The following is a 12,716-nucleotide window of genomic DNA, read 5'->3' as shown; positions in this document are numbered from 1 at the left end:
ATCAAAGTAAAATTTATTTATTTAATTACCAAAATCTAAGGGAAAGATGAATTTAGAAATTTTATTTGTATTAAGTAATTTTTATAAAAACTTTATTGTTTCTTGCAAGATTTCCTGATTTTAAAAACTAGAATGAAAGAGAACTGTTGGGTAAATCAAGTAATTTTATCCTGATATACGAAACAGTATATATCCAATTTTTCTTTTTAATTTAACGATTTACAATTAATTGCTTCCAAAAAAAAAAAAAATTAAAATTCATTTCCAAATTATTAAAAAAAAAAAAAAAAAAAACTTTCAAGCCATTCCCTTCCCCAATTCCACGTGATCATATTTCCAAAATTCAATTCATAATGCAGACATAAAATTAACAAGACTTACACACTCGATGCCCAATCATACTCTATCTCACACAGTTCCAAACAATTATCCTTGGAAACAAAGCAACGAACATCCCGTTAACAAGATCGATACATCCTATTAAACCCAGACAGAGTCGTCGTTATCCAGAACTGTTGAAACGTTCGCAGACACGAGTAAAGCACCACCAGACCGCCGTGCAATAACAAAGTAACGTTCGACTCTTTCCAGTTGTCGAATTTCATCAACCGGACCACGACTTGGTTGTCGGGGGATGTTTCACCTGCACAAGCGCGGCGACTGGTTTCGGTGCAGGCGGCGTGTATTATCCAAATTGCATTATCGTTCGTTGTTTGCACGGTTATATCGTCACAGACCGGGTGTATTTGCCGTGGAGCACTTTGCCGTGCGTAGCCAGTCAAATGGCTTAATTGCTTTGTCCACGCAATTACGAAATTGCTTACAATTTACAATCAGCCTGTCTAGCTACTCTCTTCGCCCGTGCTGATCAATTTTATGAATGGCCGGCCGCGAACCGCCCGACCTTTTTCGCTTCAACTTTGCGCCGTTGTATAAATCAGAGGACGAATCGTGTGTATTTAAACGTGTATCTGTGAAACGTAGATTTTTCATTTTTTTCAGAAGATAAATCTTAAATCTCGACTGATGTCGTGCGAATAAGATTGTTGACACGAATATATTGATCGTGTGATTTTTCGTTTGTGAGAATGTTCTATTCTTTTGTGACGATCATTGTGATTTATGAGTCACGTTTATATAAGTCTAGATGAGTTGAATCTTAAATTTGAGAGAATCTGAATGTTTGTATTAATGGAATTCTTTAAAATTGGAGAACTGTCAATGTAAAATACTTTCATTGGAGTTTAAATCCTTTCTCAATATTGTATCGTTATTATTGAATTATCTGTCACAATATGAATCATTCTTATCACTATTATCCATAGATAAATTATTATGATGATCCAATTAAATATATATATATAATCCATAATCTCCACGCTTTATCAAACAGCTCAAAACTATTATTCTTGAAAAAGCAACAAATTTTTCAAAGAAATTTACCAAATCGTTCAACTACGAAATCTCCATTAATTTATAATGACTTCGTTAAAATATTCATCTCAAATTGGAGAAACGAAAATATACACCCGTTAAATAAAGTTCTAGAAATAATCTTCTGTTAATCCTTAAAATACTTATTTATCCACAAATAACAATTGAACGAGTCAGTTAACTTTTCTTCAGTGATTTTTATCCCGCACGCAAATACCTAAATCCTCTCTCTTCACCAAATTTTTATAAAAAATCCCTCCCTCTCTTCTGTTTCTTTCTATTCCTTTTTTTTGTTATTTTTATTTTATTCTACCCCTCCTCCCCATCTACGCCCCCTGCGGTTTTAATAAATAGCCAGGCTAGGCTCCGTCGCTCATTTTTTTAATCTGCGCGCAGCGTACGCGTCCCGCATCGCTCGTATTTCACAAATATCGAATCGCTTACGGGTCGTAAAACGTTCCCCGAAATTCCGGCCCGTTTAAAACAACCGCCGCCCCGCTCCACTCGTATTTTAGTAAATTTATTTTTGCGTACTGGCCGGTTGACGGGCCGCGTTTTAACCCTGTCGTTGTCGCCATGTCGAGGTGGACGAACACCGTTCGGTCACGTAGTCTAAGGCCAACTTTTTACTCTCCCCTTGCTGGTTGCGAGCCCAAATTAATGTCTCTGGTTGGGCCGCGATGACGAAACGCGAAACGATTTCGAATGAAACGAGATGAGCGAATCGAGATTTTTGGGGATTTTTTTTTCTTCTTTTCTTTGAACGAATTCTCTTGATTGTGAAATTTTCGACGGGCGTTGTTGTCTCCTCGGCTATCGCGTTTTATACGTGTATTTTAAGAAACAAAAGTTGGTCGAGAAATTTTATTTTTCTACCGAATAACAACCGTATAATCGCACGGGGATGAGAATAATTTAATAATGGCCGCGGCCACGGCGAGTTTAACGATCGATCAGGCATGAACAGTTTTCCCCCTGCGACTGTTTTTGGCCAATAATGGAATTAGAACGTATGATCCTGAAACGAGCGCGATGTTTTTTTTCTTTTTTCTCTTTTTTTTTTTTTTTTTTTGTTCATGAAATCCAATAAAGCTTCCATCGATCAGACGCGGAAGGAGAAAAAATGTCGGCCAGTCTGGTTTTTCGAGAGCCACGTTCCACCGCTCCCGCTTCCTGCTTCGTTTCCGGTACACGCGGCTCTTTTCGAAACGCGCTGCAAATTCTCATTGTTTGTCCAACATCGCGGCTGCCTCGAAAAATATCCACACTGCCAAAATATCGGGCCTTTTGGCTATTGACTGGTGACCGAGTGTGTGTATCGACGATGACGGATGAAGTCGGCGGGAATCGGTGAAACGGTTCGTAAACGTGTTTTGTTGACGGATCCTTTGTCGAGGCAACGTGTTTTCAAGCGATTACAATTTTTCACGTTTGAAAATATGATTTGAAAGTGTGAAACAATGGTTAAAATTGTTTGTATAAAATCTATATACAAAAAGAATATTGGAATTAAATACATAGATCGATTTAAGTGCATAGTCTTTAGATTCATTTGAAAATGTGACCAATGCTAAGCGAAAGGGTTACAGAACAAAAGTTGATATTGAACACCAAACGAGAATTCCGAATATTAAAGCGTAAATTTTTCCTTTCCCGAGATCACTTAACAATTTATCAAGTATTTGTTAAATAATTAAATCTATCTAAAAAGACACGCTTGTTAGAAACAAATCCATTTATACAGTATCTCCGTACATATATATATATATATACCAGAAACAGCAACCTCTTTTTCTTCAAAGGAAGCAAACTTGTTCGCTCGAATCGAATCACTGAAACTTTCTCCGCCAAGGTAACCAGTCGACCATAAGATTCTCGATATATTATTAAGAATGGAAACGGTACAGGGTTGATTCATCGCGTTCGAGCGAGTTGCCTGGTCGAGCGTGATGCAGGAGGAAACCGGCCCATTACGTGTCGGCTCGTAAAGCATAGGCGGCGAGAGGAAGGGAAAATAAAACGTGATCAAGCAGGAGAAGGAGTCGTATGAAAATGGAGGAGGGGCGCAATAACACGCGAAGGATCATGGTGCAGGCAGGAGTAGGAATGCCAGTTGTCTCGGATCGAAACGATATGGCGGTGGAATTCCTAAACGCAGCCCAATAAAAACTTTTCCAATTGACTTCCCCCGGCTTAATTCAACCAAGTCGAAGGTAAGTAGCTAGGCGGGTTATACGACGGCTCTGTGAACGAGGAAGGTTATTCGTCGAGGATCCGCGCGAGAGGTCGTGGTGGGGGTTGGATAGGGGCGATAGAGTACAAAGAGGTGGTTGACTACACCATTGCCCTAAAACGAAAGATCAATCGGTACTCTTTTTTCAACGTTGAGCACTGCGATTCTTCGCCAGACTTTCTTTAACCGTTTTACAAATCTTTAATGATCGGAGGGTGCTCTTGGAAGCTTAATTGAAAGTGAAAAGGGATGATTGAGAGTGATAAATGATTCGTTGAAATCGTTTCTTTCCAATCGATGAAATTTGAAATTTATGATTTGTGCTATGTCGATCCGCACTCATTTTTCGTTTCGTTAAGTAAAGACGAAATGTGTCTTTACTTAATACATTTCTTTGTAAAAATTGACTCTGCACGAGTTTTTTTTATTGAAATATAAATTTCATCAAAAATATATGTATATATGTATTATTTTTTATTATTATTATTATATTTTATTAAATAAAATCTAATAATAAGATTCTTGAAAATTTTAAACAATTTATAAGTTATTCAATCCCAGTTTATAATTTTGAAATAAAACGCAATTATACTTTATAATTTAATATAATTTTAATTTTATAACAATGATTTAAGAATTTGAATCAGATTTATTTGAAAAGTAAATAATTTTTTTCTTTGTTTTAATATGTAGTAAGTAAGAGGGATATGGAATAGTAATAAGATTATGATATACATTAAAATCAAAATATAAATGATTTCTGGTCTAATTCATTTTTATTAGTTTTAATTAGAAATTAAATTAAGGTTGGAAATTAAATTGTTTCTTGTTTGTTATTGAAGAACATCAGAAAAAACTACGAGGATGGTGGATAAATGTTTTAATTACAAGTCCGAGAGAAAACTGTTCATTCTCTTGGAACTTTATTTACTTAACAAAGAAGATACAACTTTTAATAGGAGCTAAATTCTTTTATATAAGTATTTTAATTTAACATTTTGAACAATTCAACTCTGAAGCTTTGTATTTTAATTTCCACGTTTGTTAATATTATAATATTATTGGTATAAAATATATGTGTAATTAAATATATGTAATTAAGTCGAGGTCTTCGTATATCTCTTTATCCCATAAAACAATATAACCTTTACACGAGAACGAACGAAATGCATTCGTTTAACTGCACGAACGATCATTTCGAGAAGTTTTCTGCTACATGGCAGATTCGATGCACGTATTTCCGAGTTAATAGCAATTAGAACATGTAGCTGCTAGAAACTGTCGCGTTGCCCTGGGGTAAAAGCGACTCCGCATCTAGCAACACACTAAATGAATCATTTGATTGGGAAACAGCATCTGTTTCTGTTTTCAGAAGAGCGAAGTTATTGAAATCGCATGGCTCTTCGAGTAACCGGGATCAGACCAAACAGTAATGTCGTTTAGTCCGAACTATGCATTCAATTTAAACATATCTCGCATCTCAGCAATCTCATTTCAACCCATCCTACAAGTTTTTATCAATCCTAACTTTTAAAACGAAGACCATTAATGATTCCTCTTCAATTTAATAAAAATTATTTTATTAATGATTCCCATGATTTCTTTTGCAAAATTAATTCTCGTGGAATAAATTTCTTCACTTTCTGATCTTAATTCTCAAGATTTTTTATTTCCAAATCGAGGAATCACTTCAAGAAATATTTATTCGAAAAACGATTTCAAATATTGCTTAAACAATATTTTCAATAATCTGTTCCTCTTCCAAAAAGGAACAAATTAGGAAGATAATTTCCACTTGGCACGATTCATCCTCAAAAAACTAGTATCTCTTTGTTGATTCGCGAGGAAAGGGTTTGCAAGGAGGACGGATATCAGAGCAGTTCCGTGAAGTTTCGATAAGTCGGTCTCGAAGCATTTACTTCCTGGTAAGCACGACTGCCTCGGATAGGTTAGAAGACTGGAGGAAGTCTAGACTTTGAAAGATCAAAAGGCATCGGCGGCCTGGAAGTAACACGGTCCTGGTGTCTGGCTTCTCAGTCGGATAGCTTCCAGAATATCCTCTTTTTCGTTTCTTCATTCACCCTCTTTCTTCCTCTTCGTCCTTTTCTTTCTCTTTCTCCCTTCCTTGTTCTCATCTTCGGTTCCTATTTCAATCTCCTTGTCTCCCTTTGTCGAGCCTATTCGTCTCTCTCTCTCTCTCTCTCTCTCTCTTCTCTCTCTTCATCCCGCAACGCACTTTATGGGTTATGCAATCGTCCTTAAACGCTTTACAATAGCTGGCACTTTGATATCGAATCCGTGGATCATCGCGGAAATTGCGGTATTAGGTGACGATCGATGTCCACCGATGTAAAACGCAACGCCTGGAATGGATATCGTTAAATGAACCGGGGCAACGATGTGCCGTGGGAATTCGTGTAATTGACTGGATTTCGATACGAAACAGAAGGCTTTTGTTTTCGGTTGAACGATCGCGGTCTGTATATTCTTTGAAAAGAAGATTCGGATTTGTAAATAGAGATCTGATGTTTATTATTAGCGTAGAGATTATTGATACATTCATTGTGCATAAATGTTGATAACATATTGATTTTATAACACAAAGAGAGAAATAATTTTTTTTACATTAAAGATATATAATAATTTAATATTTGAACAAAAGTAATAAATGTAGATGATTATTGATAAACAAGGTTGAGTTCATAGCCTCAACATCTTTTATTGCCTATATTAAATTGATAAATGCTGAACTAATTTATACTCAGATATTTTATGATTAGGTCTGAACAAAACATGAGATTTTTCCTAATGATAAAACCATTTCACATCATTGGAGCTTAATTGCAAAGCCAAGTTATCACAGTTTCTATATCAAAAGATATCGATACAGTGGAAAGAGAGTAAGAAAATTGTTGTTCCAATGGAAAAACAATTTTCTTCGATTTCAATAAAGTAAATTATTCGGCAAAAAGCAGCATCCCCGTGCTCCTTCGTCATTTATTATCCCCTAGTTCAGCTTCTTTTTCCCTCTGATTCTTCGTTTCTCAGAGATTTTTTCGCCAAGGATCAAAGCACGCGATGAGAAGTTTAATGCGATTATAAATTGAAGGATAAGAAACGGAAGAGCTAATTGCATCTTTTTCCTATCTGCAAAGGATAGGAACTTTTCTTCTTCTTCGAGGAGAGAACTAAACGGTCGACCTCGTTCAGTGGCGTGCTCGAATCGGGATTCTATTAACCCATTTCCCGAAATCGTGCGTCAACCTATAAAAAACGAAATTTAACGACGGTTTTATATCCGGGAACACGATTGCACGTCATTGAAACATCTCTGTTACCAATGGGAACAACCTTTGAAATTAGCTCTCTCCGTGATACCGACCAGAAACAATAAAAGTTTCAATTGTTTCTTTGTACTAGATTCGAATCAATTAACTCTGACAGTACAATAATATTAAAAGTTGGAAATGTAAAGTTGGAAACTACTATAGAAAGTAATTATATTTATTATCGAAATTTTCGATATCAAGAATATCAATTTTTCGTATTGTAACGTTCAAGATGTGAAATTTATATAAGTATTTTTAACATATTTTTGTTCGAGTTTCTCTCGAGATTCATTATGAAAGGATTACGTAATTTTTCTTTGATTTCTTAGATTATATTAATTATAAAAATAATGCTAAGATTAATAATGCAATTATATAATAAAAAAAAATGTCATGTTTCAGAATTCCAAATATTCAATTTTCAACTTTAACAATCCCAACATCTAACCCCTTTTTGTTTCTTAATATAAATTTCAATTTACAAATATCAATATCAATTGAAGTTTAAAAAGAAAAAAAAAATTCAGTCATTATATTATAATTATCGTATAAAATCGTTATATTTCTTCTATATCCCGCACACGCAAACAGCTTTTAACTTTCAACAAAACATTCATATATCCGAATAACTTCGCAGAATTAATTTGAAATAACGAGTCAATTCACCGTCCATGTTCAATGGTTTAAAACGAATCGGAATATTTCTGGATTGGATTCAACGCAAATTACTCACGGTTTGTTTCACACGGTTGTACACAATTGATAATAATTTAAAATTTAAGTACACAACAAATTCGGTGCCACGGTTGTTACGTAAATCACGTTTTAATGTAACAACGTGTTCAGACGTTGAAACGAGAAATTAGAGTATCTGTCCACTAGCCGGCGGAATAAATGTAACAACAACAATGACAACGGCCGAATGTGAGCAGAATTCGTTTACACGAGCCAGCTGACACTAATGATGCTGCGTTCACGGAACACTGCTGGCTGCTTTTGCGCGCTTAAAACGTACAATTGTTCTATTGTTATTATTATCATTATCCCGATGTCTATTTAATTTCGTTACTTCTGCAGCCGGCAACGATTAAACAGACGTCAGGCGGCCGCCAATTTATCCGGGATGGAAACTGTATCCGGGACCACTTTGCTGATTACACGCTTCGATGCGCGTATAAATGTCAAAATAAAATTCAACGCCATCGATTCTCTCCGATAATTCCATAAAACGTGGAAACTCGATCATCGGCCAGTTGTATCGGTTGTTGTAAAAGAATCGTGGGAGTGCATCGAACGAGTTATTTTTCCATCTGCTGTAATTTTTCGCCTCGACGAAATACGAATGCTCGTTCGATGCAATTTTAATTTAATTTTCTAGACAAGTGATTTTTACGCTGATTTGATTCGTTGATTAATAAAAATTATATATTTTTCTAGAATGTTAATTCTTATCAATCAACGAACAACAACGATAGGTTATTGAAATTTTTCTCTACCTTTTAAATTTAATGATACGATCAATTTTTATGAGACTTGAATCGATGTAATGACTATTAAAAAACATTTAATAAGAATACAAATCCAGTCGATAAAGAATTTATTCACGTATCTGATTTATTCCATTGTCATCAACAGTTTCGAAAATATTCGAATGGAATATAATCATATTATATGTATATACTAAAAATTAGTATTAAAAAATTTTACACGAACAAGAAATTAAATAATTAATCAAATTATAGCTTGAGACTTACTTGCAGATCGTACCCTTTCAAACTCTTCGTAATTTAAATTATCATGGAATCTATCAAAAAACCTACTACCTTCGTTTTCATAGCAAAACAATATAACAATCCTAATTTTCTAAAATAACATCCACTCGTGTGTTCAAATCGTTTCATCGCAAAACAAGTAGGTTTAAAATTACGGCCACCACTCCACAGAGCAACAAGCGCGAAACGGAAGGCAGGAAGTGAGTATTTCGCACGGAGAACGGTTAATTTCAGACGGTTAGCTTCGCAACAACGAAAGTTCACTGCGCAACAGTTATAATTGCAAATAATGAAATATTTCGTTTTAAAGTCGTGTACGCGTGAATCCTCCCTCTCCCTCGGGGAGAGAGAACTTATTCTCGTCTCGTTCAAACTTTTGCGACTCTAATTGCCAAAACAGCCGCTCTCGTTTCGAATCTAATTTGCGAATGACGACTCGCGTTTGTCGCGAATTAAAAGCGAAGGAGCAAGCAAGAATTTATACATCTATGTACTTTTGCGTACCTTCTTTCCGTTCCTTTTTTCTTCCCGTGAGCCAATTATCGAAACAGGGAAGGAGGATAGGAAGGACGAAGACGAACGACGAGTACGTTTCCTCGATAAGAAGATATGCTTTCAATATATCAAAAGGAATTACAAAAATTCGGATATTAGTTTCGGTGAGGATCGATCGTAATCGTGTGTGAAGAAACCGTGGGGATCCAGGATGAAGAGGGACGAAGGATTGGATGGAAGGGAAAGAGCTGCGAGGGTGGAGAGGGCACAGAGGCTCGACGTCTCCTTTGAGATCGTGCCAAAGAACGTTTCATATGAAAATAAACCAAATAAATCGCCTGTTTCAGACGTTCGCGTAATAGGAAACGAAATAGGATGTCGATAGATCGAGCTGTTTTTAGTTGTTCCTCCCCTTCTTTCCTCATCCATCCCCTCTCGATCAACCGTTCATCCTTCCTTCCTTCTTTCAACGTCATCCCTTTCGTTTCTTCTCTATTTTTTCTTTCCTTTCGTTCCGTTCTCTTCTTTTTTTTTTCTTCCCTACATTTCAATGGAATGTTTCGCGTGTTACCAAGTTTCCTCGTTTTCTTCTTTTTGATCGTGGCTGTCGTTGTGTGCACATTTTTGCGTTACACTCGTGAGAGAAGTTGCAGGTCTCACTCACGATGTACACGCGTCTCGTTCTCGACTGGTTGTCGAAGGGAAAGCCAGGTGCGCACCTTTCCCGGAAAGAAATATCCAATCTTCCCCTGTCGGTCAAAGCGCGCCGCAAAAAGGGGCGAAGAATGAAGCGAGGCGTAGCGTACGTTGATGTACCACGAAACGTCTTTACATCAAATATCAAATGCATGCCAAGAACCTTCTAACGCGAACTCTAGTTTTTGGAAAATTGCCAAAATGTTCAGTTTCAATGTCTAATTGGGGAGAGAACAAGCGATGTTAAAATTAGGAAAATTAATCGTTGCGTTGCTTGGATTTACTCGTGTTTGCATCCAAATAAATTATGCATCATTGCACCTTGCTTGGAAATTTCAAAGTGAAGAAAGGATGTAACGGAGAATTAAAAAAGAATGATAAATGATGTGAAATTATGTATGTGTGATTTTGAAATTTGATTCGATTCAATAAATTATGCTATTGATTATTTAAAGTTGCACGAGATAATACAATGTTGATAGAATATTTAAAAATTTAAGCATATTGTATTTTAGACGCATGTTTCAAATTTATTATATTTGGTATATTTGTTTGTGCATGAATCTAAGATCAATATTTATTCGAAGATTTATTCGAAATTTCCATTGCTAGATAAAATACTTGTACTCTTTGTATGCTTTTATTTACTACATTTGGAAAATTCAGAGGGAACGCAATCTAAATGCAAATAATAATAAGAAAATTCTCCGGATTTTACGCTACTCATACATGATGGAACTCTTAAAATAAAAAATAAAAAAAAAAGAATGACAGAATAAATAATAAAATCTTTAAATCCGAAAGAATTACAAGCACTATAATTGAACCGATAATGTGCCAGATTTTCTACTAAACATAAACAATAGAGAACAGCCTATGTTCGATCTTACACCTCTTGTATCGTTCCCGTACATTTGCATTCACGTCTCTTCGAAAATACATATAAATTCACGGCGGTACATTCGCGCAAAGCGAAAACAAAGACAAGTTCTCCCAGGAATCCGCGTGCACAAATTTTAATAAAATCCCGTCTCGAGATGAAAAACGAAAATGATCGCCCCTCTTCCTCCGAATATCCCTCCACCGTTACGTTCTTTTCCATATTACACGAGCGAAAACCATTCAACCATTAATCCTGCATATTTCCTCCGCGAAACATACCCCCCTCTGCCCTGTTGCGCTGTTTCCCTCCCCCTCCCCCGCAATCGTCCCCGTTTCTAGCGAGATGTCGACTGGGGAAGGGGAGGGGGTCGCAATAAAATGCCCTCTACACGCGCGGGTTCTAAGAAATCGCTCATGTGTCGCTCGTGGACGTGTTTCCTTGATACCAGGCAGATGCTTTTCGCCAGGATTTACAAGGCGACGGTACGTGAAGCGCGAGTATCTCGAGTAGCAGGCCGGAAAAGGCTTTGCCAGATACGAAAGTTCACGAGAGACAGACCGTTCGTGGCAACTGTAGGGGTGGGCAACGATAAAACCGGCACCAGAAGCGTATTGGGCGGGATGTTTTTAAAACTTACTCCTTTTCGCTCGTCGGCACACCCACACCATTAAGAACCACGTTCTCTGAATCTTCTTCCCTCTCCTTCCCTCCCCTTCGCCACCGCCATCTTTCTTCCTCCGCGAGAAGGCCCCGGCAAAAGTCTGAGCGCTACGTCTTTCGGCTTCACCCGGTACAAGAATACACGTCACGCTCGAACAACTAGCTCCTCTACCTTCCTTTCCATCTTCCGCCCACCCTTCTATCCCATCCCCCCTTACCCACCCTTCGTTTCTTTTTTCGCTCTCTCCAAGGTTTGCTTTCAACGCGCAACCCCTCCCCCCAAGATACACCGTTCCAGACCAACACCCACCATCTTGTCTTCGAGATTTCGACTCAGGGTTCGGATTTAAATATCTGAGAGCGGGGAAAGACAGCCTTTACTCTTATTTCTTTCCTCTTCTTTCTTCTCTCTCTCTCTCTCTCTCTCTCTCTCTCTCTCTCTCTCTCTCTCTTTCCTTTTTCATCCCCCTGCTGTAACCTATTCACTCAGGTGCGTTGTGATCGAGAGGCTCTGCCTGTCTGTCTTCCTTCCCCCCTCCACGCCAATTTCCCATCGAGAGAGAGAGAGTTGGGAACGTTCCTTAAAAGCCTGGCTCCTTCGCGCTCCACTTTTCCGTCCGATTTCTTTTCGCTTCTCGTTCCCCTCATTTCCGCTGGAACACCTCGCGCCGTTTACGTACGGCCATCGCGTACACACGATGAGAGGGAACAGTGTGGAAAATTTGAAGGAGATTTGAACGAGAATGCGAATTTTAATCGATGAAATTTTCATTTGGTAATAAAATTTTGCACGGCTCGAAATTGAAATTTGAACGATTATAAAAATAGAATTGAAAAATTCTCGAAAACTCGAATATTTTTAAGAGAAGCTTCTTAGAATTATATTTCTATCTATTTCTATTCTATTTCTTGTTGAAGCTAAAAACTATAATACTTAATATATAATATATTAATGTATAATAGTTATTTTTTATTTGTTAATTTATCTTTACAAAATCAGAAAGAATTAAAATTTCTTTTAAAATTTCCATTTTCTCCATAGTTAAAAAATTTTACCATTATTAAATACTACGTTCAATGTATCGTTAACGTAATTTATCACGATTAATACATGTATATATGATTATAAACGATTACTTCGTAGATTTCAATTTTGTTCAGATCCGCGTTTCCATCCGTGGAAAATGAATTACGCGAAAATATTTGCCAAAAAA

The sequence above is a fragment of the Apis florea genome, unplaced genomic scaffold, assembly GCF_048593485.1.
Source record: "Apis florea isolate Af1SG1 unplaced genomic scaffold, ASM4859348v1 contig_2839_pilon, whole genome shotgun sequence".
In the NCBI taxonomy this organism is placed as follows: Eukaryota; Metazoa; Arthropoda; class Insecta; order Hymenoptera; family Apidae; genus Apis; species Apis florea.
Note: the sequence above shows the minus strand (reverse complement) of the source record.